We start from the raw sequence: 27,767 nt of genomic DNA, 5'->3' as shown, positions 1-27,767 counted from the left end.
AGCCCTCCGAGGGCTTGTGGCTTGTTTGCAACAGCCTGATCACAGGACTGGCGTCTTGGATTGCAGCTGCTTCAGGGCAGGAATCATGGCTTTGTCATTTCCTTGTAAAATACATAGCTCCGCAGCTCTCAATCTCTTGCACTACGAAAACACCAGGCAAGCTATTCAGGAGCTGGTTTAGCTAGTTTAAAAGAATACCGGTACTTGTTTCACGTCTCCCAGTTTGCAAGCTCACACCATCAAATCCTACTCCAGCAGGTAGAGATGGTCTGAAAGAAAGCCTTTCTGAAATCCTGACCGGCACAGTAGGGTTCAGCTTTTACCCTAGGACAAGCCCCCCGAGGGATCCCACTGCCAACAACCCCACTCCAAGTTCCCTCTCGAGAGAAACGCAGTGACCTGTGTGCTGCATAGCGCTGGCTGCTTTTCAGGCCCTTCTTGCAGGTAGCTGCTGCATGCATGCCAGCCATGCCAGGAATCCAGTAATGCCCTGGGAATTTTCCCAGCCCACAGTGTCCAATCTATCTATCAAAATAGAAAGTTATGAGCTCCTAGGTATTCTGAAATGCTAATATTAACACAGTTTTGTTTTATATCAGATGTAAATACAGCTTTCTTTTAAAGTTTGCTTTTTTATCCCTTGTTTTAAGATAACAGACTTAAAAGAAAGATATTAAATAGTGTCTAAACTTAGTAAACGTTTTCCACAAGTGCCAAGATTAAAGCAGTAATGAGTGGTGGTCTGTACTGCAACCTGAACCCCACTAAATACACCAAAATATTCGCTTACTTGAACATTTAATGAAGGTTAAATATAACCCTTAAAGCATGAAAACAGTGATTCCAAAAGTTTCCAAGAGCCTCTTAACCCCCCCACTCCCCTTCGATTTTGGAGCAGTGATGAGTGATACTTCTTAGCTGCTTCAGCTATCGCTGCATCTCTGCCTAGAGGTTTAGGAGGGAAGTTTTCTGGGATTCTGCTACTTCACTAATGACTCTCCAGCTGGGGTTTCTAACACGGACTAAGAGGAGCATTCTCCCTGGAGCTTATACAGGTGTCATTTGTATGAGCCTTCGGTGGTTTTATGCAAGCGATCGCTCCAGGATTCTTAACAAAACAAGGCAAATGGGCTCCTTCGTTTCATATATTATTTAAGCAATAACTTCACTCTAGCCTCAGGCTTGCAAGGCAGTAATTGCAACCAAAGTAGCACTTACCCACAGAGACACTGATGATGTATTTGAATATAATGGCAATTTATATGAGCTAATTCTAATTCAGAGAATAAATAATTGAACTAGCTAAAGAAAACATTAAAGAGATGTTAAGGCCTTGCATCCATGTTAAGGCTAATCAGGAAGCTGGGTTAGCATACATTACGACTGATAACATAAATGATACAATGGCAGAGGAACAACTGCCCACATCAATGGCTGTAAAGCTCACAGTAATAAAAGATAACAGGAAAAGTGCCATATTTTAAAGGACAGTTACTGAAATAAACCACCTGGATAAACCTGGCTAGTCCATTGCAGAAAAATAACTTGATTACCATGGGCAAAGCACACACCTTATTTTAACACTCAGATCTACCTGATGACACCTTTCTCCTTTCCCTTTGCAGCTGCACTCATTTAAAAAGTTCAGTAAGTGAAAGTTTCCATTTGAAATGAAATGATGTTTCTGCTGACGTGAGAAATTATTAGCAAAGTAACATCAAATCAAATAACTATCGAATAAGAAACAAGAGCAATGAAGTCAAATTTTGCAGCACCGGTCTGGGCTTGAGCTGGTGTTAGAGATGTGCCCAGAGCTGTGGTCATGGCGAGGGGCCGAAGGGCGCCCAGAGCAGGCCTGCATCGGCTCTGCCAGCTGGCCTAAGGGCAAAGTCATGGCCGTGTCAACAGTCATGAAAGAATTTCCTATCCATTGTGCACTCACACAGGGTGAATAGCAGCAAAGAATTAGGCTTAGAGAAATAAGGATCTTGCTCAAAATTACAAGTCCTATTTTACCAGTTTACTTGCTTACACAATGTTTATCGGACGAAGCAAGCTTACCTCGGTGTGCTCACATGAAGCAGCTCTGCATGCATGAAAAGTAAATCTCTACTGGCCTTACTAATGGAAACAAGAGCTTACATGACTTGCCTACAGAGTCACTGTCAGGCAGTTTCTGGCTGGGCCACATAACAATTATTTCCTGATTCTAACCAGTGCTGCAATCTTACCAAAGACAGCAGCTGCTTTAATCTCTTTCAGCTATTCAAAGTTAACAATCCTCTTTAGTAAAACAGCAACTGATTTGTGTTAAGCTCAAATCTTTTGGAACACTTCAGTGAGACATCTAAACCATCTTTTTCCTAATGAAGACAAGATCTGTACATCTAGCTCTGAGCACAGCGATCTCTTGAACTTGACTGGGGACAGTAGGCACCAAATACAAATAATAAGCATCAGAGGTGTTTCTAGTTAGAAAGAGGCTTCTGCAGCCAACTTGTGTTGCTAATTAGAAGCAGGGAGTTGCCTTCCCCAAGCACACAGAAAGAAGGTGCTCGAGGCTGGTTAAGGATGAGCATTCACGAGCAAAGCAACAAGCAGCAGTTAGAAAAATATATGAAGTTACAGCGAAAGTAGACCCTTCGGAAAGAAAGGAAAACAGCAAGCAGTCAGTAAAAATGATGCTGGACACGAGCACTGGGGAGGACTGTGTGTTCTGCGGGGTATGTTTCAGGAAAGCAGTTCTCTCCCTCCTGCCCCAAGGGCGTTAACACAGGCTTTGCTAGAAAACGGTTCTCAAATGCTCTTTGCCTGCCACGTTTGCTTTAGCAGAACTGGCTGGAACTTTGCTGAAGCCTGAAGCCTCTCCAGTGCTACCCTGTCCCAGCCGTGCTACAGCTGCAGTCAGAGAGGACCACAGGGAAAACACTTTACATTAAGAACTAACTTGCAGAGTGTGTCCATGCCACGCGGTGATGCCCCAGGGGAGAGCTTCACTATCGTGGGGCAGCAGGTTTAAAACAATGCATGCGTTACATTTTAGCAGTGCAGAACTGTAAACTGACATCAAGTCAGTCCTTCCAACCATCCTACTGTTGGCGGATATTTAACTTAATTTCCACCCGAAGAGTTATCTGTCCTCTCTACCCCCTAACACACACCTACGCTCAACTTGGTTGTCAAGAAACTGGAGTTTATAGGAATATTAGGGAAAAAAATCAATGTACAAGTCAGTGCTTTATTTCTTGGACCGACTTTGTATTTTTGTACTTTTCTATTTGCCACACAGCAGAGTAATTTGTTAAGGTCTTATTTAATTTTCACTTTTCCGATCAAAAATAGCCAATGATATGTGTGGGGTCCTCCTTTTGTTTGTTTTTGGTGGCCAACCTTTTTATTTTAGGAGGGTTAGAGAAATAATTATTGAACCCTCTTTGGATAACAGCCAGAGGTTGTTTTCCTTAAGCTGCTCCAGGTTGTTACAAGGCAAGGTTGAAACTATAGGCTTTCACATGGCATTTGAAAAGAAGGTGGTGAGTCAGAAAGGCAGCAAGACACAGGAAGGCTGCTCCAGGTGGCAGAAGCAACAGGGTCAGAGAGAAGGCCACTTTAGCTGAACAGAGGAGAGCAAAGAGGGGAGGTTGTTTAGTGAGGCTGGAGTTAGCTCAAGAAATCCTGGGGAGAGGCCTTACAAACAAGAAGGGCAGTTTTGAATTGCAGCAGGAAATAGTGGAGCTATTTGAAGTTGGGAGCTTTGAGTCTGTCCTTCCTAATCTGGGAGACTCTGGGTGGGAAAACTGCATTTCCACTGGGACTGTAGAGGAAGAATCAGCAAGGAGCTGAAACAGGGAACAAGCCTTCAGCAGATCTGCGTGATGTGAAAGACCAACAGGCTTTAGGCATCTGATGCTGAATACCAGTCACCTTGGCTCTCAGCAGTACCGGGAGAAAGAAACAGTGGCTGTGCCAGAGCGCGGTTTGTAACCCACTGGAACTCCAGAGGCATGGGACTGTCCCACTCCGTGCAAAGGGAGGAGGGTGGGAAGAGGCCAGAGAGCAGTACAGGCAACAGAAGATGTTCGTGATCATTCCTTCTTTCAGACAGTTCTGTTAAAACCCCTGTGTTGACACCACAGGTTCACTTTGCTAAGAATGGCAGATGAGGTAGGGAGGAGGATTTCAATCAGTATCCCAGCTTGGTTTCAGCTTAGAGATCAAACGCAAAAAAGGACAGCAGTCATTAGTCACCACATTGTAGATGTTCAGCGTGTAAAAGGACTAACTCAAAAAAGAGAATCCAGCAACTGTGGGACCAAGAAAGGAGCAAGCCAGGCAATTATACGGGTGTGGGTACAGCTCAGAAGAGATTTGGATGGAGAGTCAAAACCTGCACTGAGCTCAAGGACAACGAGGGGAAAACCAAGGAGAAGAGAAAATGGAATAAGGATCTCTACCCAGAAGGCAGAGTCTGATGCGGTCAGACAGAAGCCCAGCTCTGTGTACAAATTGCGCCTAGCTTTCTGAAAGAGATTTCTGAATGGCCACACCTGCAGACATTGCTGTAAATTATGCATTTTTATATGCCAACATGTTTTTGGGGTCTCAAAAATCTGACATGTTAAATAAAAGCAATGAAAAAAGAGCTGAGGCTTTGGGGATTGTTTGGAGATTTATTTTTTATTTTTTAAAATACGTGTTAAATTTCATGCAACAATATTAAGAAAGCTGAATATTTTTAGAAATATGGGGATATGGGGAAAAAAAAGCCTCTCCTCTTTTTTTTTTTTTTTTTTGGTTTGAATACTATGCCAGGGACATTCTGAGAGTGTGTTATTGGACATCACCAGAAATGTTATAAAGAACATAAATAGATATCAGAGGAATTTCTGATATTCCACTTGTCTCCATGATTGACACTTTAACAGAGTTAATTTACATTTTAGGAATTTATTAGAAGTTAGATTTTCCTTCCTTGACTGACATTCAAGGTCCACTCTACTATTGAGCATCTTTCTGAGTGCACGAGGGAGGTAAATTCATTATTTTTGTTATTCAGTGGGATTAGCAGCCTAGATTCAGGTTAAAGTGATACAGAAGGGCATTAACTAGTTCTAAATGACTTAATTCCTTGAAAACAGTATTTTTTAATGTGCTGCTAATTAAAATATTTAAGAACTCACTGTAACAACATTTTGAAAATAAACCAGAAGAATCAATGTAAACAACATATCATTTTACAAACTAAACGGAATCACTTAAAATCCAATGTAATTCTATGTTCCAATAAAAATAAATATATATACAGGTGTCAAGTTAAGATCATCAAGCCTTCTCCCAAGATACCATCTAAGAATGAACCAAAAGTTCAGACTAACCCCTCTTATACTTGTTCTTACTTTTTGGAATAGGCAAAATAGTTTCTGTGTAGCATCTACCTCTGATGCTTATAACACTGCTCAAGAGCACTTTAAATGAAGGAGTAGGAAAGTCACCAAGAAATGCTTTGGTGAAAATTCACCAGAAGCATCTCTATAGGACTGCAGTGCACTATTATCAAACTGTATGTTTTCAGGTTTTTAGTCAACATTCCTAAAACCTAAGATATTTTCATTGCAATATGTTTTTCTTATATAGTGTTAGAAATCTCATTATGGCAGATGTGGATTTAAGGAATATGCGCTGTGCGGCAAGACAGCATTTAGCAGTCCTGGTCCTCTTAATGTCTAGCTTTTTTTTCCTCCTCTTCTCCGGTACATTGTATTGACACAAAATTACATAATGATTACGTTTTGGAAGGTACAACAAATTTTTGCCCCCTAAGTTCAGACTTATTTTTCTCTTTCGTTAGTTTCTTAGTCCTAAGAATGTTTTAAGTACTGCTTAACTGTGGTGTGGGCAGGGTAAAATCAAAATATTAAGGAATAGTCATTCAAGGCCAGGTACGTGAAAGAAACCTTGTGTCTCCGAACAGACTGTTCCCTCCACCTGGAAATAGTTGCCTTATAGAATCTGGTATTTGCACATTTCAAATCCCTCTCTTTTCTTGCATTCAGCTCCTCCAACACAGCTAAGTAGTTCTGGCAGTTCAGGCGAAAGGGATGAGGTAACAGCTCATTTCCTTTTCATTCACAGGTATTTCCCTATGATTTTTGAGTCTTCAGTTTTTAGTTTGGGAGATATGTCCTTGGCCACAAAGTTGTGGAGCATAGTTCTGTGACTCCATGCATCAACTGGAATATCACTCTTCACGTTTGGAATCGCACTTACTCTGTACTGTACTAGTGATCCTGGTGTGCTGTAGAGGAAATGCTTTCATCTTTATTAAAAAGTTTAATAGACTGCATGGCTTTATCTGTTTCATAAGATATCATCTTTAATGATCCAGTGCAAAGAGATACTCAGCATCTAGATGGCAGACAAGTGGGGAGCATCAAATCATAAATGTAGTTCTTCACCCCATTTTAGAAAGCTGTTGTTTTCTGTGCATGAGCTAACATCATGCTATTGAAGCGTAGTTAGGTTAGTTCTTCCACCAGGATTTATTTTGGTTCCAAATTAAAACAAATAAATGTGATAGGTGCTATTTCACAATTGAAAATATAATATTATACAAGAAGCCTATATTCTCCATGAATAAAATACAGGTGGTAGCTTCAGGACAGAAAAAAAAAAGTTGTCATACCCAAATAGTCTAGCTCAGTAGGTTCCCCACCTACAGCCAGTTGGCAGGGATCAACTCTAGTACAGAAGACAAGAATGCTCTCCTAGGTAATCTAATAATGCTGGAAAAACTTCTTAGTGAGCAGCAGAATGGAGGTAAGTTTTTGTCATAAGCTCTGAACACTTATGAATGTCCCTCACCTTTGAGCAGTCCATTGTTCACCTGTCAGTTCTAAAAACCCAAAGATCTTGTCCATGTCATCCATATTATGATTAAACTCAGTACTATATTTTGAAATGCCTTAAATTTGACAAATTTAGGGTGACAAAGGGGAATAACACTGCATTTTCAGCTACTTGCCTCTTCTCCTTTACGAGTCTGTAACTGTTGTCTTTGTTGATGGAAAGGTCCAGACAACTGTTAGCCCCAAAGAAATTAAGAGAGAGACCGAGGCGAAAGAACAAGCAGGCATAGCCTGGACTCTTCAATTTGTTTCTCACTCAACTTGCAAATGGATATAAACCACAGAGATACCAGTGATGCTGCCAGAGGAAGATTGTGCAGTCATTTTGGTTGTGATACTGTTGAAGAGGAAGGACAAAAGTGTCTACTCCAACAATTCCCCCAGCCAGCCCAACTTGACATGGTTTTTGAAGCAGTCCTGACAGTCATTGACAATTCTCACGCGCGTACAGGATTCGCTGCAGATCAAAGATCAAACTGAAGGGTCAGTATGAAGAAATAATGTATTACCTTCATGAAAGGATCTTGAAGAGCTCTTCAAAAAGCAAATTAAACCCAAATATTATTTTATGTTCCTACTGCAGAAAGGAGCACTGCAAGTCAACTGAATGCCAGCTCTTAACCAGCCGGGCAGAAAGCCAGAGGGGCAAGAGGCTGTCAGATGGAATTTAGGCCAGGCAGGCAGGAAACACCAAGAGGAAACACCAGCAGCAGCTGTAGAAGCAAAAGAATGGGCAGAGGCTCTAAGACAAATAATAACAGGCAGAGCGTAGCAGCAGTAGCAGATGTCAGAGTAATGCTTTCTGGAGGGGGATGGGATGGCATTTGTGAAGAAAAGGGTTTTTTTTTTTTTTTGGAACACTTTGTATTAATTATCTGAAAAGGGATTCTTCCCCCAGGCCCTTTGAAACACTCATTTTGGATTAGCTTCTGAGGGAAGAGACTCAACTGAGCATCCACTCAAGATGTGCTGTGCCCAGGACAGGCACTGCTGCTGATCCTAGTTTCATGTATGGGTTTGGACTCTGAGTAATTTGTGGAGACGATGTTAAGAATAATTCTGGAAATAAGTTCAGTAGATGGATCCCTTATTTCTCTAGTGGTACTACCAGTCTTTCTTTAGGTTTCTATAAAGTGGAACTAGCAGGGAGAGGGAGGAAGTTCTGCTCTTCCAAAAATAGTGCAATGCTGCTTTTGTCAGGCAGTAGTTTATATGCTGGTTCATACATTTTAAGGCTGTTAATTGGTTCCATCAGTTGCTTAATTCACTGCTTAGTGAGATGCAATACTTGCAAGACAACAGATTGTCATGCTGATGTTGGTCATTGAGTTGTCATTCCTAAGAAACTTGCCTACTTTCATACAATATAGGAGGAACTTTGCTGAGAGGATATTAAACTATCTCAACCACGTTTATCTAATGCTATGTTGAAGGGGTGGCAGATGAAAGAAGAGCTGATTGGCCATTTTCTCTGAAACACCATCAAAAGAGCAAGAGCCACCTGCAAGACTTGAAGCAAATAAAGCATCCATTCAATCAGGAAGCAGAATGTGACTGGAAATAAAAAACATGAAAATTCTAAGTACTAATGATATACATTAATTATATCATCATATGTATATCATCATAACGATATACATTAATTATATCATCTTTGTTTCACTTAGAGAAGGCAGCATCATTGTACAAATAAATTGTATTCAAACAGCTTAGTGAATTTAAAAAAGAACTGGCTTTGGAAAGTAAGCCAACACAATGGAGCCGTACCAAAACCACACATTAGTAGCACTTACTCAGCGGCTACTCACTCCCACATGCACCTTATAATCAGTGGTTGGACCACCGGCTCCCCAGATGCTTACTGAGGCGAACCAGCTCACCCTGCCTGCCAGCCACGCTGGGCTGTGCAGCCACCTAGTGCCTTGGCAGGCCTCTGAGGCTGCCTCTGTGGTAAGGAGACCCGGTTTGGCACCGCTCCTGGGAAGCGCACATGACAGTAGTCAGCAGCTGCCTTCTCCCCGGATGCGAGGGCAGATATCTGCTGCGCACCAGCCCTTCAGGAGGCACCTGGTATTTAGAGGAAGGGGAGTTTATAGTGTCATTTGGATTTCTCCACCTCTGTCAGAACCTAAGAAAGGATCGAGGCAAGTTGTTTCAAGGAGGTGTGGATTATGCTTGGGTGGGTGGAAAAGGAAGAAAAAGGGAAAAACTACAAACTGAGTCGTAACAAAAGATGCTCATAATTTGTTGGGATTTCTCTTAATTGATCATGCAAAAAAAAAAAAGAAAAATACAAACACAAAATACTTTTAAAAAAATTTTAAGCACATGAAATGAAAGTCAGTCATTGGTTCACATGAGATTATGTGGTTTGACTTTTGTGAAGTCTTTTTCAAGGTATTATTTTTCCAGTTACAAATAAATCCACATATAAGCAATACGACTTCTCACACACAGTTTCTCAGGACCTCTATTGAATCTCACCTTATATTTCTAGTTATAACATTTTTAAGTTTTATTGTATCCAACATATAAAGAAATAAAACACCTGTCCCCCCAGTTTCATAGAGAAAGTGGTCAGAATATAACACAACAGTAGCAATTCTCTACTTATTCCTGAGCCATGAACAGCACGTGGCTCCAAATATTCCTAATGAGACCATTAGCCTCAGTCTGTGAGTCCTATGTTAAGAACATAGCAGAATGCTAAATGAATTCTTACAACGGCATCTACAGTGCAAACAGATGTTTGTGCAAACCTGTGAATCTGACATTACCAGAAAATTGTTAGAAATAATACTAAAGAATAGATCTAAGATCTGTTTTCAAGAGTCAAACACAAATCTTATTCATATTACCTACTTGTCCCGCCCCAAAGAGAGTGAGATGAGATTTCCTCGTGATACCTGGTTTTTGATGTAGTAAAAACAAAAGCTAGACACAGAAATTTGCAGGAAAATGTTATACTGTGTGATAGCATAGCAAATGAAACTCAAAATTTTACAGGCGTGAAGTGACGCACATGAGTCCTAACTTTATATGTGCAGTGATGGACTCTGGATATTACCATCTCAGAGAGGTATTTTGAAATTACTGTAGGCGGTTCTGTGAGAATACCAACTTAAGGACCAGGAACAGCCAAAAAAACAAGTAGAATACGAATGCTTAGGAGAAGACTTAGGAAAAGAGTCAGGAACATAGCAGAAAACATTATGTCATTATATAAATCCATAGTTCACCCATATATTGAATGTACTGTGTTGCTTAGCCCCATCTCAGAAAGGGCATAAACAAGAGCAGAAGGAATGATCAAAGGCACGGAACTTCTTTCACAAATGAAATCACAGAATAGACCAGGACTTGTTAGGCAGCAAAAAGACACCATTGAGCTGATGCAACAGGAATCACGTAAAACTGAGCACCTTGAAGAAGGTAAGCAAGGTAAGCCTTAGATTCTTGGCCAGTGTCATTCTTCCCTGACCCCTTGTCAGCCTGTTTGTCCAGCTGCTCCAGGTTCTAGACTAGGACTGTTAAGACTTCAGTAGTTTCTAAGTTCAGTTCTTTCCTACCTCATTCACTTTTCAGATCTTAATCTTTCTGTACAAGCTGTTTGTAGCACAATTTTCCCTGTGTACCTAGCCTGAGCCACCTCCTTGCTACCCTCTAATCTCTTTGTTCATCTGAACATTTGCACTTCCCAGGAATCATGCAGTAACCTATGCCTTACCTTCCAGTACAGCTCAATCTTCCTGAATTTAATTTCAGTGAACTACTTTTCTGTACTGCCTGGCTGTTAGAAAATATCTTTCTCCTCTGCTCCTGAGGCTCTTACAATGGAAGGGATGTCTCTAAGGGTGAAAGTGTCCCAAAAGGTTGGATATAATGCTGTACCTACATCTCTAGCAAATGCAGGTACAGCATAACCAGTCTTCTCCCAGGAAGTAGGTGAAGACACACTGAAATCTGGTGACATCCAACTAGTCTGGCATGTACCATCAGAAGCAGCTCCAGTCACATCTCTTCATGCCTTGGCCCAACAGAGGAAATGATCATGCTGTCCCTCCACAAAACACTATGTAGGGTTGTGGACTTCCTGCGAGACAGTGAATTAGTCACCACCCTTCCTCTGCTTGCAACACCCTCTGTCTTGTAAATCGCCTGTCAGCGAGAGCATCCTGTATGAATGCAAGGGACAAGGGAATACCTAGGGTCCATGATCTAAGGGTCATGGTCTACAGAGCCTGTAATCTTCTGCTGGTTTAGGAGGCAGAAAAGGACTCCTCCTCACACAGCTTGGGCCTTTTCCAGATCCATCTCTCAGAACAAGCCATAGGATCACATTAGCTTTTCTAAAAGGGTAAGCAGCCTCAGATGGAAGAGAGAGTGAGCAGACCACTATAGGCAACATTTTCACTGATGTCAACCATTTCCTCTCCTCCACGCGTGCCAAACTGACACACTCAGTCTAAATAGACAGGGCCAGCAAACATCTGGTTGACACAAGAATCAGGAGGTCCTAGCCCACAAACAATGTTTTTGCATTTTTACTTTAACGTGCTTTTAAGTACACCAAAGATAGAAGTGCAACAAATGAACTTAATCCATAATCCATAATTTAAAACCCAAATATGGATATGTTCATGGAATATCTTCAGTCCTGCAGTTATTCTGTAAAATAGATCAAATTAAAAATTGGCATCCATAATACCTTTTTTTTCACGGACAGGTCGTGAAGTACTTGATGAAGTCTTGGTATCCTTGCTACATAAGAAGTTCAATTTCCCACAGAAGCACGAAGAAATTTCACAGAATCACAGAATCGTCTAGGTTGGAAGAGACCTCCAAGATCATCTAGTCCAACCTCTGCCCTAACACTAACAAGTCCTCCACTAAACCATATCAATAAGGGCTACATCTAAACGTCTTTTAAAGACCTCCAGGGATGGTGACTCAACCACTTCCCTGGGCAGCCCATTCCAATGCCTAACAACCCTTTCAGTAAAGAAGTTCTTCCTAACATCCAACCTAAACCTCCCCTGGCACAACTTTAGCCCATTCCCCCTCGTCCTGTCACCAGGCACGTGGGAGAATAGACCAACCCCCACCTCTCTACAGCCTCCTTTAAGGTACCTATAGAGAGCGATGAGGTCGCACCTGAGCCTCCTCTTCTCCAGGCTGAACAACCCCAGCTCCCTCAGCCGCTCCTCGTAAGACTTGTTCTCCAGACCCCTCACCAGCTTCGTTGCCCTTCTCTGGAAAGTATAGTTCAGTATAGTTCAGTGGGCAAAACTTGTATATCAGCCCTTGGGGAGCCTCTTTATGCATGTCTACAGGTTAAATTAAACCTGTGTTTAAAGTACCTCATCTATGAATTGCAAGCTGTTATTTCCTTCATTTTGGGAGGTTATGTGATGCTTTCTTTAATGTACATGAAGCTAATATAGTAAATTTGATGTAGACTATAGGCAGTTAGAAGAAATGAGAATATGGTACAGGCCTTCTGATCCTCAGCCTTATACCAGTTTATGACTCACTGACACTGAAAGAAAAAAAAAAAGAACCATTGTGTTTCCCAGATAATTCTCTTTCCCCACTCAAGAGAGGAAACTGATCAGTCTGGCATTAGTGTGGACGAAACACTTCCATTACTTTAAAGTTTCTGGAGGGCTACCTCCCAAAGCATTAACTGAGTATAAAGCATCCCTTTCATAGTGATTGTCTCGATCTGCAACTGCCAAAATGACTTTATTCTCAAGAGCCAGTACTATTCACTTACTTTTGAGAGCTTTTTTGTTTGCTTTTGTTTTTTAATTTTATATAGCTGTTGGAGACAGAGGGAGGAGGAGAAAAAAGTTGCTCTCCCTTTAAGATTTAGTTTGAGTCCAGGTGGCTGGACTGAAGCATCTAGCACAGCTGTACTCCCAGAGCGAGAAAGATTTGGTATGTTCAAGAGTGACCCGAATCTCTGGTTTCAGGCGAGTGCTGAGTTTTTATCTTACATCACTCTAGTGAGATGAAAGCAGCACGTTTATAATGCTCGTCTGTTTGTATGTAGGATTAACAATATGAAATACTTTCAATTCAACTTTGTAGGAATAGTGAATATTGTACTTTTCAAAAGAAGGTGTCTACAGAGGAAAGTAGTTGTGATAACAGAAGAAAGCAATACATCTGTGAAAGAATTTGAGCAGGCAGAGAGAGGCCTAGAGAGTTTAGCTTTAAACACAGGCATGCAACGCCAAGTCTCCACAGGGGTAGAAGTCTAATAGAGGCAGCACTGGAGACCAGAACCAGCCACCGTCCTCCTTCACTCTTATTTATTGACAAATACCAAGAACTGCCAGAGGCTCTCCTGATTCTCTCGTTTCAGAGGATTTCCGAGATGAGAACTTATTTCAAGGTAATGACTCTATTAGAAGATACCCCGAATAACTTCCTGTAAATTTTTTTTTGTAACCTCCATTTCCTGTACAGCATGCAATTAGTAGAAGGGTGGAAACTTCTGAACTCCCTAGGAGAGTTTGCTGTGTCTCCCATTTCAGCTTAATAAAATATAATCTGAGTTGCAGCATCTGTAAGATGGACCAGTTCCACAACCAGCTGTTCTAACTCATGTTATTCAGAGGATGAGGAAGAAAATAGATTTGCAAGAGGGATGCTGAATTGATTTGATAAGAGTAGCATTGTTAGATCTTCGGGGTTTTAGAATATTTCCCCTTGTCAAAGTAGTTAATTGGAAGGAAGTGCTACTATTATGCTGACCAAATTCTCATTGTTCATTGCCACATTCTCTGCGTCCATTATCTTTCTTAGCTACCTCAGGACTTTCACGACAGCAAACTACTCTCTTCATTTGGAAAGCAGCTCTGTCAGAATTCAGGTGCTGTGGGGTGTTCCTCTGCCAAGGGTGCTGCATACCAGCCTCGGCACCTGAACGTGGCTCAGCTGTAAGTCACCAGAGCAGGGCTGCATGCTGCCCTGGCCCCACAGGAGCTGAGGACAGGGGTGGGCAGCTCACAGGCACACTGGAAGGCAGCAGAGATGTACAGAGTGGTGATGAGAACAAAAGTCACGGCTGCTGTCTGTTAAAGGCATGAGGAAAATGTACACAAGTCAAAACTGTAACTGAAATTGAGAAGCATTGGGCATTAAGTTGTGCCTCATTTTTGCCACTGTACCAACTGGCGATAAACTCTAGAAATATCAATTTTTGCAAAATAGCCAAGTGCTTGCAGTTCCTGGGAAACGGGCAGCTTTCTGGAGTGGACGTACTACTGGCCACGGCAGTTAGGAGAGGTGATTATGGGGAAGCAGAGGGGGACTGCTGCACTCTTACTTTTGCCTGCACAGAACTCTAATTTAGCCCTTAAAGAGGGAGGATTCATTTAGTCAGGACCAAATTTATGAAAACAGTCCAGCCAATTAATAGCCTCACTTAACTAGATCCATCAAATGAAGGAAAAGGGAAAATCAGGGACAGAGAAGCGGGGAAAACTGAGAAAGATTGAGCAAAGTGCTTGCCAGTCCCGGAACTTTTCTATCTATTGCTAGTTAACTCCCCCTAATTATTTGCTGTTAATTACTGGCATAAAGACAACCTATCTAGTCCTGTCTAGAGACCCTCCAAGATCAGTCCATTGTGAAGAACTGAAGTTCACTCAGAAGGTTATTATTATTATTATTTTTAATAGCAAATTATGACTCTATCAGAGAGTTTAGTACAGGGTTGAAAAGACATTAAAAAAGCCAATCACTAGATATCTTCCTTTTTGGCTAACAGCTCAAACTAAAGGGAAATGAAACCTTATTCACTCTGAATGTAGAGGCATACAGTGCAATTTCTGTTAATTCTCACACACAAAAAAAATAATTTTTGACACGAAAAAGAAAAGCTAGGGAGCTGAATCCAGCATCACCAGCTGCCACAGGGATGTGTCTGATCACATGAGATTCATGCAGGAGTTGCTCTAAATGTGCATCAGAAACATCTACCCTTTTCCAGAGAGTAACCAAATGTTTCTTCAGCCCAATGTTCCTTCTGTTCAGCTGTTGCTTTTTAATTGCTCCTTGGTAAACTGCACAGATTTACATTGCTTACAATACATAAAAGAGAGGTTCACTAGCAAACAATCTATTTTCAGGAGGAAAAAACCCATGATGGGGGAGAATAGGGTTATGCATTTGTATATATGGAATGACATTAGAAACAGCTAGTAGGAAAAAAGCTTTTACTTCATTGCTGATCATTCCACTGTTCTCTTACCCTAGAATAATGCCTATATGAAAAATACGTCAAATATTTATATATTTTATTTATATATTTACTTACATTTTTAGCCTTAGCAGCTCCCTGAGTTTCACAGCTATAGATACAACCTGCACATTAAATACGTTCCTACAACATGACACTGAGACCTATTTTCCTGTTATTTCAGAATGACACAAGTGTAGTAGTCCAAAAGCAACATTTAACTAAGAAAATGTCTCTCAACTGCACGGGGTAAAAGAAAGGTCTTCAGGCACCACAGAAATGGCTGTGGATTACAAGACAGGGACTCCTTTCTTTATTTCCTGCTGTACACTTCCTGAAGGCATTTGCTGACAAGGAATTTGCAAATCTCGTCTTGTTAAAAACTGCAATGGTCCTTGGTATTACTCAGATATAATCATCTATGTACCTGCCCGAATACAGCTTAGGAACTGCCAATCTGCAGAGCTCAGAGTTTTTCTCCCTGTCTTTCTATCCATGCTCAAATAACCAGGCCTGCCTGCAGTAACCTTCTCCCCAGTATCCTTGCAGATGTTGCCCGCCCCCTCCTCCCGAAGGTTGTCCTGGAGGGAACATGCAGTTCCAGGGTGACTCATACCCCACACACTATCCCTTACTCACTCAAATAGTTTCATTAAAGGCACTGGAACACAGTAGATAATCACTCATTTCATTGCGAGCCTGTTTCAGTACAAACACCTGAGAGAAGAGAATAAAGATCGAGACAAGGCACCTGTGATCATCTCCATGGATAAGGGGCAGATCAGGTGGGATCCTTCTGAGGAAGGAAGAGCCTGTATGATCATGGCAGCCCTTATTCAAGCATTTACAGAAGTGCTCGGCGATGTCTACACCAAAGAACCAGTGCAAATACCTACAGCCCCTTCCCCAGCAATGTTGACACTTGCTATTTTGCTTATTCAGAATTCCAGTTCTTTAAGAAAAAAGTGAAACCTCCCCAATCCACTCCCTTCTTTGAGGAACCAGGTAAGCACACAGAACACCGAGCTCTCCAGCTGACTGTGTGGGACCCTCAAGTGCGAGATTTATCACCCAAACTCTGTATTTTAATCCATCTTTAAATTATTTTTAAATTAGAGGCTTTACTTGGCTTATTTCAGTTACCTGAGAAGTGCTATATGGTCCTACTTCTTGGAGAAGAAACTGCAAAACCACAGAATATAAAGGCCTTTAAGTGTGTAACGTAAAAAACATTTGAGGGAATGCAAGCACTGAACTTATTGGGGGTCAGAAGGTGGTAAAGAAACATCATGGAACAGAGAGAAGTAACAAGAGCTAAGCAAGAGGAAGAAGATATCAACAGAGAATGGAGGCAAGCCTGGCCAAAGAAAGATTAAGGTGACTACTGAAGAGCTATGCTGGGCAGAGACCAGCACCACCACGCTGGCAGGAGACGTACAGTGTCTCCAGTGCAAAGGACAGCATCCCCAAAGCTAATAGGAATTTTCAGTGCTGGAACAGTGAAACAGTTCATTTAAAGCCAACACATCAGGCACATTAATGTTTTTTTGTTGTTGTTCTTAATTCTTGGTAAAAGAGGATGAGTACGTTTTAATCAAATATTGAAAATACATTTGAATTTTCAGTTCATGGAAAAGGAGGCTCTCTGGAGTAGGGATCCTGTAGGAGTCCCACCGATCTAGCTAGGAAAAAGGTGTACAAGATGCCTAGCCTTATGAGTAGGCAGTTCTTAAAATGTACAAGCCAGGAAAGTGCAGTTAATAGTTTTGCATGTTATCAGATAAGTCAGAAAGAAAAGAGAAGAATTAATGGAAATGGTGATTTTACCAAGAATTTTGCTTTTGCCAACATCCGGGGTTCTGCAAGATCCACAGCCACCCCCAACAAGACAGACCTAAAAATAAACCTACTATACAGTTGCTGATGAAGCAGGATCTGTCACCTCACCTTTGTCTTTACAGCCAGAGCTGCAAAACTTCTGTTTTGTTGGGTTGTTCTTATTTAGACAGCCTGGTACGATGTTTGAAATCATACGAAAACTGAAGTAACATGACAATTGTTTTCTAAGCTTAGAAGTGTTAATTTCTTGTTAAGCTTGTTTGATTAACTAAGTAAATCCAGAGGACATGCTGACTTTGTCTCGTTTCCCCTCCCCCAAATGCATTTTACAAAACTCCAGTAGAGTCTTAACCAAAACAATGTGCTGATATGAGAAGCTGTCTGCATTCCTCTTTTGCAATTCACCTTACACTCTGCATGTTACTTGAAGATAAGCTCTTCTCGATGCCAAAAAACTCCAGCAAGAGGTGAAGGCTTCTTTGCAATGGGTAAAGTGCTGCACAATTTTGTCAAGTTATTCATTGCATTCTTGTTAGTGCATCCCCACCCTTAGTGTAATCCCTGCAGTCGCTCCTCTTCCAAGTGACCCCAGCAATAGTTAGGGGTGGGAATAGCCCACAAGCTTGACTATTAGATAATCAACATTAGATGCTGGTTTAACTTCTCTATTTTCACACTCATCCCTCCTTATGGAGAGGAACAGTCCTTTAATTAGGAACCTGCGACACGCCTGCTCCCTTTCCCCTGCGGGAGGCAATATTCAGGGGATTTAGCTCAGTTCTGGGAAAGTACCCTCATGTTCTGGGATCTTTTGAGTAGGAAAGGGAAGGTGAGTGAGTAGTAACACTTTTCTGCCTTTTCTATTTGTATTATATTCAGCTTTGTTCTAAAGAGAGGTAGTCTCCACAAACAGCAAACTAAAAACATTTTAAGAATAGTGGAAGAAAAATGCTTTCTCCTAAATGTATTTATATGCATGCACACAACAGAACTGCAAAAGAAATACACATTGAAATTTGTGCTCCCAGACCAGCATAAGGAGCAGCAAATGCCTATATGGAGGCATGACAATGCAGGGAATCAATGTCTTCTGACACATTTCAATCCTCCCTTTTAACATAGACATTTTATGATTCTTTTCACAGAAGGTAGAGGTTCCCATCATCCCACTAATCTCATAGTCAGTGGTTCAGCAAAACAGAATTCGATTTCCAGAAAAGGGGTCAGCTAGAATCTCAGGACTTGTGATACTGAAAAAGAAATCCATGAATGTCAGAAGAAAATCTGAAAAAAAAAACATTTGGAGAACGAACTACATTTACTCCTAAAGCAACTCTTTGGTATTTCCAAAAGAAGGCCCCACAGAGCTTGTGTGAAGACAGAATAAATGCAAACCAAAGAAAAAAATGTTGGTTCTGACAGATGATCCTATCAAACAGTAAGCTCTTAACCAATTGATACTTGTATAAAGAGATTTAGATAGGAATTAACAAGGTTGCATGTACAACTGAGGGACACAATTTCATCTGGTTTCTCTTGGCATCCCACCCCCAAAACACTTAGGCCCTTTTGAAATTCTCAGCTCCAATGCTATTGAAAGCTTTTCAGGGGAAGGATGGCAATGAGTACATAGAGTGCCCTGGACGGTAGGATCCTGGCCCCATTCTGGGGCTTACTACAATAATATTAATAAATATCACCAGTGGAATTAACTGTTCATCTCTGTGTTCCTCTCACCTGAGAAACAGAGGTCTCATGCTTCACATTTAAAAAGGGCGATTAGCAGAAAAACAATTTTAAGGCAGAATATAAAAATAAGGTGAAATCTTCAGGAGATGAGTACGTAGAAATGAAATGACATGGATAACAGCCTTGTGGAATGCAAGTCCTTCAGATGCTAATATATAATTGAATACAGTTCCACTGTTTCTACCTTTTTTCCAATGAATGCATGTAACTGGTGTGCCATGCAGACAACACTTTCAAACGAGCCATCAGATTCTGAATTATGACCTCGTGCAGTTATTTCTGTTATCTGAGAAAGATCAGAGCCATTAACTAATAAGTTGTGCAAATTTTAAAATATATGGAAATTAGAAAGATACCTTAAAACTAAATGTAGTGAAAAGCTAATGCTCTAAGTCTATAGCCATATTTCTTCTAGCCACTTCAAAAAAACTAATGGACAAAATCTGAGCCAGGGAAAGGCTGTAAGCAGTCCTGTCACCTGAACACAGCCACTTCTGCGGTGGAATCTAGACACTGCTAAGACAAAGGAACACTTTTTTTTTTTTTAAATAGTGCTAGTTTTTCAGCTACTTTTGATCTAATTATTCAGTTGTTTGTTCTAGGAAAAAAAAATTCTCTGCAAACCACATAAGGAAACAACTGTAACTCAAATAATTTCTTCTGGGCCAGTTCAAGGGCTGCATCAGGAGAGCTGGGTGGCAGAGTATGAAACAGAATTTGCTCATTTCCTCCTTTATTAACCCACGAAGTAAGCTTAGAAATATTACTAGTTCTCGGTTAACATAGTTTAATCTCTCCCTCCTTTTAAAGTGTGCATGCTCTGTAAGCGTACAAAGCATCTCCTTAATATTTTAAAATATATACTACAAAAAAAATCTGTATGTATTAAAGCTGTGTTGGACAAGCTAATATTTTCCCTTGTATTACTTGGGAGCAGAGAGCTGTTGAAAGGAGTGTAATGAAAGTCACAAGGATAAAGAAGAGCAAATATTTACTAGATAAAGAGCCTGAATGTCACACTTCTTAATGCAAGAGGCATTGTGACATTGCTCATTTAATCTGGGCTCTGCTAATTGGTCTACTGCACAAGAAAAAAATCTTTGGGAGTCCTTCTGGGAATGTCTCACATCATTCCCTATCAGCTGTTGACATACAAATACTCTGGTAATGAAAATATTTTCATTCCTTCATAACAGCATTCCCTGTCCTGTTTAATCTTATTTTCTCTCTTTCTAAAAACAAGCTTCTGTGTGGGGTTTCTGCACTAACGGACCTGATGCCATATATCAAAAATGTCCTGCGCTCCTGTCAAACTCGCTAGGAGTCCACCCAAAAGAGTGAATGGGGAAAAAAACCACAAGGATTTATAGAAACAACATGGAATTTTAAACAACATTTGAAATTAATTTCTGCTCTGCATCATTTTGAAGGATTGTAAATGCAACTAGACTAGAACTAAGCCATACCTGCCTTAAGTCTCCATCCCTAGCAGTAAAGTAGCTGACTCAGGATCCAGCTCCATGCTACAAAGGGACAGGTTTGCAGGCTTCCAGAAGCATTGCGAAGTATAATATTTTAGCCAACTCTATCACTTCTATGTATAGGAGTGCTGGGTAACAAGCAGCTGGAAACCCTGGGTGTCTTCCTGCACTCCAACCAGACTCTTCTCTGAAGTGTGGGCTCAGGCTCGCTAACCATGAGGACGTTAGTGATTTACTGCTGGAGATATATAAAATGGTGTTGAAAAGACTTCCAGCAACTCCTTCCGCACTCCCTGCTCTGCGTCTGAGAGAGCATCAGCTCTTCAGGGCAGAACCCTCTGCAGAGGCTGCACTGTCCTCTTTAACTGCAACAGCAATTTCTACCGGGACAATTTGCATTTTCAGTGCACTACTTTTAACCACTTAGAACCCCACTTTGTGCACAGGCACTTACCTCGGGAAATAGGATTGCATTCTGCTGTGCATGAAATCCACGCAGCAGAGTCATCACGACTGTGTCAGAAAAATCTCTTTTGGAAATGATTTCAAAGCGATTTCAAAAGCTGATACTTTCATATTGTGCTAGACCTTTGTGCAGGTAAACACCTTTACTTGCCCTAGGTAAACTCCACACCTAAATGCTGCTCTTAAATTATTTGACTTGCTTTTATTTATATTTTTGTCTTTAGTACCGCAGCTGATCCAAATGCAAGGTCTGTGGTATGATGCAAGCTGCTGCCCCTCCCGCCCCCACCCCACTCCCAGGGGACCGCTGCCTCCACCCCCATCCTGCTGCCCAGGTTGTGGCATTCCTTTCTGCACCCTGTCACTGTCACACTCCCCTCCTGGAAGCAGGTGCAAGAAGATTAAAAACCCACTCATTCAGCTGGGATTTTCATCTGTTTGCACCTTCCTCTTTGCCACTTCTGTGTGTCAACATCTCTCGAGCAGAAGGCAGAGGGAAGGCACGCTCGTGGTCGTGTTGTTTGCTGTTTACAGTGAGAAACAGGAGTTTTATTTGAGGGACAGCTATATCAGGAGGTAGGAGAATGCTTAAGACACAAAGGTTTTATGTAAATTTTGTTGGACTTTTTCTTAAAAAGCATGTGTGCTTTTTTTTTTCTCTGAAACTGAAGTTTCATTTGAAATGTCAGCATTAACTGATCCTTAAAAGGAAGAGAAAATTCACCTTAATGAATTTTTGTAAAATACATCAGTGTCCTGCTTTTTAATTTCTTAATGGCTTATTTCTGAAGACACCAATATTGCCACCAACCCACCACGATGTGAGGACTGAAACATGGTACCGTTTTTGGTTTTAGCTATTAAGTTGCTATATGTCAAACCATCATTGCAACACAATCAGGGGGCTGAGTGTTAACCACATTTAAAATTTTAAAAATAAAGATAGCACAGTGACTGATTTTTTTTCCACAGGAGCGTGATAGAACTGCAACTGGCATTGGGAACTGCATTACAATCCTTGCACTTACTTGAAAACTCCATAAGCTGCAGCCATCTTTTCCCTAAAAATTCTGCTTGGAAAAAGGGTCATGTTCCCTCCCCCTTACTCACTCTGAATTAAAGCAGCCTGTACCCTCTCACCCCTATTTTTAATGGACAAAACCTCTCTCAAAGTTTGAGTTTTTTGGTCTCCCAGCACCTGCACTCTTTGGACTTGGGGCCTATGTTACAGAAGTATCCACACTGCATGAATTTTCAGAGTTCTGAGCTTTTAAAATCCCCCCCTCCTCCAGAACAAGCTTTCTGGCATCCCCTGGGAGGCCAGGCCTCGCAGCCCAAGGACTGATCAGTACGGGGGTGGTTCCCACAAGGGCTGTTCCTGACCAGCTCCAGAAGCGTCCCTGGCATGCCACCCGCAATTAGCAGCCACAAAGGGACCTCCAGCAAAGAGCCATTCCTCAACAGATTTCCTAGGGCAGGCAGACCTTCAGATTTGAAGTCATTCAGCGCCATGGTCACGTCCCAAAATTAATTGAAGAAAAACTTGTGGAAACTGATAGTCTCGATGCTTCTTAGCAAGGTGCAGGGTGCCTGAACGCAACCCACTGGAACCGAACCCCTGGGGCTGCAGGAGCACAAAAGGTGGGTCTGGGTCGTTCCCACCTCATTCCCTGGGTGTCTCTGGCCAGGAAGAAGAACTGCACCTTGGAGCCAGAACACTGTTCCTTTTGCTGACTGACCCAGGAGCAGCGTGACATGGAAACTGGTCAGGAAACGAAAGCCATGAAGGAAAATGGTATGTGCAGTCTTGCATCGCATTAAAGTTTTTTTTTTTTTGGAGTGGAAAGGATTATGTGAGCAAGAACAGCCATAGAGATTGGGCCTAATTTTTCAAAGATACTCTGACATTTTTTGTAAAGAGGAGCTTTTTTCAGATACAATATGCTGGCTAAAATTTCACAGGTGAGCACACGATTAGGAGAACTGTGTGTAGCCAAGTGTGCTCTTTAGAGTGGGTTTGGTCACACGCTTACATATAAGGACTCCTAATAGATCTACCTTCAGTGTGTTTCCAGTGCCTTCATAAGGACCTTGCAGAAAGTGTTAATTGCTTCTGCGTGCGACTCCTTCACTGGCTGTTGGGATGCACCTGTCCCAGGATGTACCAGCAGTACTCAAACCCAGACTGAACATCATAGGCCATGCAGTTTCCACATAGTCATGAACTAAGATTTTCCCCTGATATGAGGCAAGGAGGGCAGAAGGGGGCATCAGTGAAACAGTGAGAGTTGCATCAGCGGAGCAGTGAAGAGGCCGTCTCTTCAGAGAGATAACAGCATCTGAGGAACAGGACAAGGAGCCCGGTGAGACATTTATGTCTGGGCCTGTGCCTTCGCTGGGCTTCCCAAAGAACTTACACTCTGTAAACATGGTGAATGCACTACCTACTAGCATTCAACAGAGGAATACTCGTAGTACTGAGAAAGGTTTTGCATGGCTCTCTGAATGTAGCTAATACTGAGAAGAAAAGTGTGTATTATTTTCCTCATTTAAACTTACATGTCAGGAAAAAGAGAAACTTAAATTTGTATGTAAAGGAAATTATTTCAACATTTAGTTTTTCAGAAGTAACCCAACAAATTTGGAGAGTGTAAAATATTGTTCCTAACAGATAACAGTTTATAAGAAGTTCTGGCTTTGTTAGATAGGAGAGAGTGAGAAAGCTTAACAAATGGGTTTCCAGTTATATGTGCACACGTTGAAAATACCATTACTTTTATAAACACTCCAATGCTGTTTTCAAATCAGTGCTACTGAAGTCTCCAAAACCCCTCTTAAAGTTTCTTTTAAAAAGTTCATTAAACATTGGATTGAGAAAAACCTGCCCTACTGTAGCATTTCCAGCTCTTGGTAGTACCACAGCAGTAAATGAACATTTTAAAATACAAGCATTTGTTGTGATTCTTGGCTCTGGTGCTGCTGAACATGGTGACCAGCCATGAAATGCTGAGCATGTACTCTTTGCTCATGCTCTTCTCTAGTCCCTTGCAGAATTTCTGCCTTGAAATTTCAAAGGCTACCAAATCAAGGCCTAAGGCAGTATTCTGCTCTACCATTTGGCCTCTTTTTATCCACGTGCTTCAGATGTTTGCTTCAAATCCCTTCTGCTGCAGTGAGAATCGTGCAAGGTGACTTTGAGTGGGACACCCAGCCTCCTGCTGTCTCCTTGCTGGGTGGCAGTAATGCCTCAGCACATGGCTGGTACTGGGAGGGGAGCAAGTCACAGAGCCGTTACTTACCCCTCTCTCCATTTTAGCTGATTCCCGCCTGTACTCCCAACTCCTCTTCACTCTTTATTTTGCATCTCCTAATTCGGCCCCTGCTTTAAGCCCTCCCACACTGGGAAGTTATTTGGTAGCCACAGGCAGTCACTGGGTTTTCCCTGGAGGCACATACCCCCTGATCTAGTTTTCCATCTGCAGCCTTGTGTTGCATCTCTCCACCTCCCCCAGCTTTACTGTGATCTAGTGAGCAAAATACATCTCTCACCCACCTCCCAGGAGCTGGCATGTGTGTGTGTCTCTCTCACACCAAGTCAGAAAAAAAAATAGGAGAGATTTCTCTCCTTAGCTCCACTCATATGCAGGACCCTTTAATATTCCATCTATCTTTTAACTAGGTATTGCAGAAGAGCTGTGTGTATTCTCAAATGGAAAGCTTTTGAGAGGTTGGGTAGTTCTTCAGGATATGTAATTTTACTATTTTTTTCCTCTAAAAAGAGGTACGTGTCATTCAGGCTTCCACAAAGTCTGAAAGTCTACTCCTGCTTGAAAAGTCCCATTTTCCCTTTAAAGGGAAGAAGAAAAAAATCTTTGTCCTTCAGAATCCTTAGATGCTTTTACTGATCTTTTGTTGACTATTTTGTGAACTCAGAAGTCTGATGTCAGCTACTCTATAGAAAGGATACAGGCTGTTCTACCATAACTGGAATTATTTTTAAACACTTCCCCCTCACAGACCAAATCCTTGGAGGCTAAGGGGGAAGACAGACCAACTGGGTTTATATGGAGAACAGAACAGCCTACAAGAGCACAGTTCAGGAAAAAATACGGAAAGTGTGGTGAAAAAACACAAGTTACACATGTTCAGAGTAAAGGTATTTTGACAGTGTCATGAAAGACAAAACTTAGATCTGGATACAAATACTCAGGTCAGACAATTCAATTAATGTGCATACCTGAGAACTTGCACCCTAGTCCAATTATTGGCAGACTAATACATCCTTATGAATATTAATAATTATGCCTTTGCTGAAATATCCACTCAAACTTTTTCCATCTGAAATTGAAGTTTCTATCATTTGCACATATACGTAAGTTTTCTTTTACTTTAAAATTCCAGGCAGAGCATTGAAGAAACAAAACAAAAAAAACAAACAAGCCTTCCCATGCTTAAGTAGCTCAGCAATGACAAAGAACGGGGGAGAAAATTTACTGGAATGACTTCAGGTAAATCACAAAGGACTTCCAGACAGAATATTCAAGGCAGTGTGTAAAAGTAAGGTAACAGAAACAGGCTCAGTAAGATTTCACTTGAACTGATACATTTTGATTTTTGAGATGCTTTTCCCTTCAACTAGCATATTTTAATTTCAGATTGATTTCAGCCTCTCAGATTGAGCTGAGAGGTGACTATAAGCCTATGGTATTACAGGGAGAAGAAGCTAAAACTAGCAGAAATTATGATCTGTGAAAAAGAAAAAAACAAAACAGAAACAAAAGAACATTGCTTTACTTTAACTCACTTTCAAAGCAATTATAAGCAAAACACAATACCAAACAAAACTGCCCAGCACGTGTAACCATCTGTATTCCCAATGTCAGGTTGCAGATATCTGCTTTTAAAAATGTATTCTCCCATTTGTTTCCCCTGTAGCTCTCATGAGGACAGTCAGAACAGTGAAACTGGAATTGGCTTTTAATGAATAATCAATTAGTACACAGCTGTACCCTATAGCTTCTTTTGAAACTGAACTCTCCTACATCCAGCTTAACAACCCTGTACACATTGCCTAATAGTTCGTCTTACTAAAGAAAACCAGCCAGAACTTTACTAAACTCAATTTTTCTACGTTTTAGCAATTTCTAGTACTTCTGAGAAAGTCTCACCTCCTGCAGGCACAGGAGACCACAACTTTTACATTATAAATCGTCAACTATTTCACTTAAAAGGTGAGGGGTTTTAGCTCTTGGGGCTGCAGATGAAAATTAAAAGCAAAAATAATAAAAATGCAGTAGAATGTTACATTGAAATAAGGTGAATATCATGTTTTTGGGGACTTTTAAACTTGTGGCTAATTCTGCAGAATAGAAGTGAAGGCATGTAAGACCATGACAATAAAATTACAGTGCATTTGGATTTACAGCTAGAAAGAGGATGAGACTAGGCTGATGACAACTGTCCTGAAAAGTAGAGCGCAAGCACATTGCAAAGATATATGCTACATCCCTGGCATATTAAACTTCTCTTTCAGGTGTAGAAGAAAAATAGTAATATTTCAACATTAAGTGACAATTAGAAAATAAAGCCAGAACTAAAGTTTTCTGTGCTGCCCACTACAACACAGAAAAGTTAACTCCCAGTATGGACAAAGCTTCCAATCCAAGATTTTAATCTATCTACCTGAAGTTTGCTATGGACCTTGATAAAACTGAACTCATCACTGTACCTGACAGGGTCCCCAGGAAGCAGGCAGTCTACCAGATTCCACATCTCGCAGAACATTGTTATATCCTTCCTCAGGACCCTTCGGCAGCGTTGTGCTTTCCAAAAGGTTTTTCAGCTGTGCTGAGGATGTCTGCTCAAGAAATAAATACACACTTCTTTCAGAAAAAAATGTCATGTCTTTAGTAAATAATTTGTCTTCAGGTGTTGAATAATAGTATTTGTATACTTGGAAGCACAGCAAGGCTTATTTTTTTTCATTAGTAGCACAGATGTAGTCAATAGTGCTTTAAATACAGCAGCTACTTAGAAAACATTCTTTATTGAATCTGACAGACCTTATCAGACACATTACAAAACTGTTGCCGTTTTCAATTTGTGTTATTTTAAATATGCTACACTTTCAGTGCAGCTCTTAAGTAGGATTGTTAAAGTATTAAATCTCTGAACTTGCCACGTGCTTATTACAGAATTTACAAGCCTATTATTCACACACTCAAATGATAATTTTTACACAACTTTAAACAAGTGCATGCATTCTTTAGCAAATATGCAAGTGTTTTTCAAATTTACTGGGATGGAGAATAAGACAAGAAATATTCAGGAGATATCTACATCAAAAGTGTAAGTAGGATTTATGTAACTGCCTTATGCATTTTAGCTATCTGATAGTGGTGGACATTTAGAGCAGGATCTAGCCTTATCTGCACTTGCTTCCCTCTACCTCAGCATGACTGGGTGCAGGAAACTGCCTGCAGCCTTCCCGTGAGCAACAAGTGTGGGGCTGGGAGGTGAAGAGCCGCTGCCCACCAGGCAGGAGGAGGTTATGGGGATTTGTACTGCCTTAGGCGTAACACAGGCCTGCACTGTTCTCACACAAAAAATGAACCTCTTCGCCTTTTCTTAGCTTCTTTAGGATTAAAAGTAATAAAGCCCTTTTACTTACAGACCAAAGTAGTGAAGTGTTAATACTGTATGGTATAAGACAAGACAAATACCAAATCAATCCCAGTTATGCTCTTTACATATATTGCAAAATAGGCTCCACATAGATTGATTCATCATTAAATGTCAGTAAGGATCCCACAAGGGTCCTGAGGTTCCAGTCCAGCCCACCTACACAGAGCTGATCACATAGCTGTGGCCTTGAAAGCACGTCCTTTATGTTAACACGGTACTTAAATCCCAACTTGCTTTTAAAATGCATTTGAAGTTTTTAGGAGTCCCTATTGGAATGAAGGGGGATGTGGTCGGCTTGGCTAGACCCTTACTGTCAGAGGAACACAGATAAGGATAGTGGGGCTAGGGGCCTGGCCTGCTGAACTGTCTTCTCTTCTTAGCTTAGGAATTATT

At 41.1% G+C, this 27,767-nt stretch overlaps 2 long non-coding RNA genes across 3 annotated transcripts in view; one reads left to right on the top strand and one right to left on the bottom strand.

Annotated features, from left to right (window-relative positions):
- The window catches only part of LOC136791460 (uncharacterized), a 159,973-nt gene that overhangs the window by 18,141 nt on the left and 114,065 nt on the right, over nt 1–27,767 (bottom strand). The window contains exon 3 of the long non-coding RNA XR_010833622.1: nt 26,419–26,547. This is a non-coding gene — a long non-coding RNA (uncharacterized lncRNA). The remainder of the gene's footprint in view (nt 1–26,418; nt 26,548–27,767) is intronic.
- LOC125182696 (uncharacterized) lies at nt 21,674–27,690 on the top strand. Of its 2 annotated transcripts, none has more exons than XR_010833620.1 (3): nt 21,674–22,269; nt 22,379–22,485; nt 26,426–27,690. It is a non-coding gene; the product is annotated as an uncharacterized lncRNA (long non-coding RNA). The 2 variants fall into 2 exon arrangements; XR_010833621.1 differs by adding an exon at nt 25,092–25,198 and having other exon boundaries at nt 21,674–22,485.

This window comes from Anser cygnoides, chromosome 9 (genome assembly GCF_040182565.1).
Source record: "Anser cygnoides isolate HZ-2024a breed goose chromosome 9, Taihu_goose_T2T_genome, whole genome shotgun sequence".
NCBI classification, from domain to species: Eukaryota; Metazoa; Chordata; class Aves; order Anseriformes; family Anatidae; genus Anser; species Anser cygnoides.
This window is presented reverse-complemented; position numbering and strand designations above follow the sequence as displayed.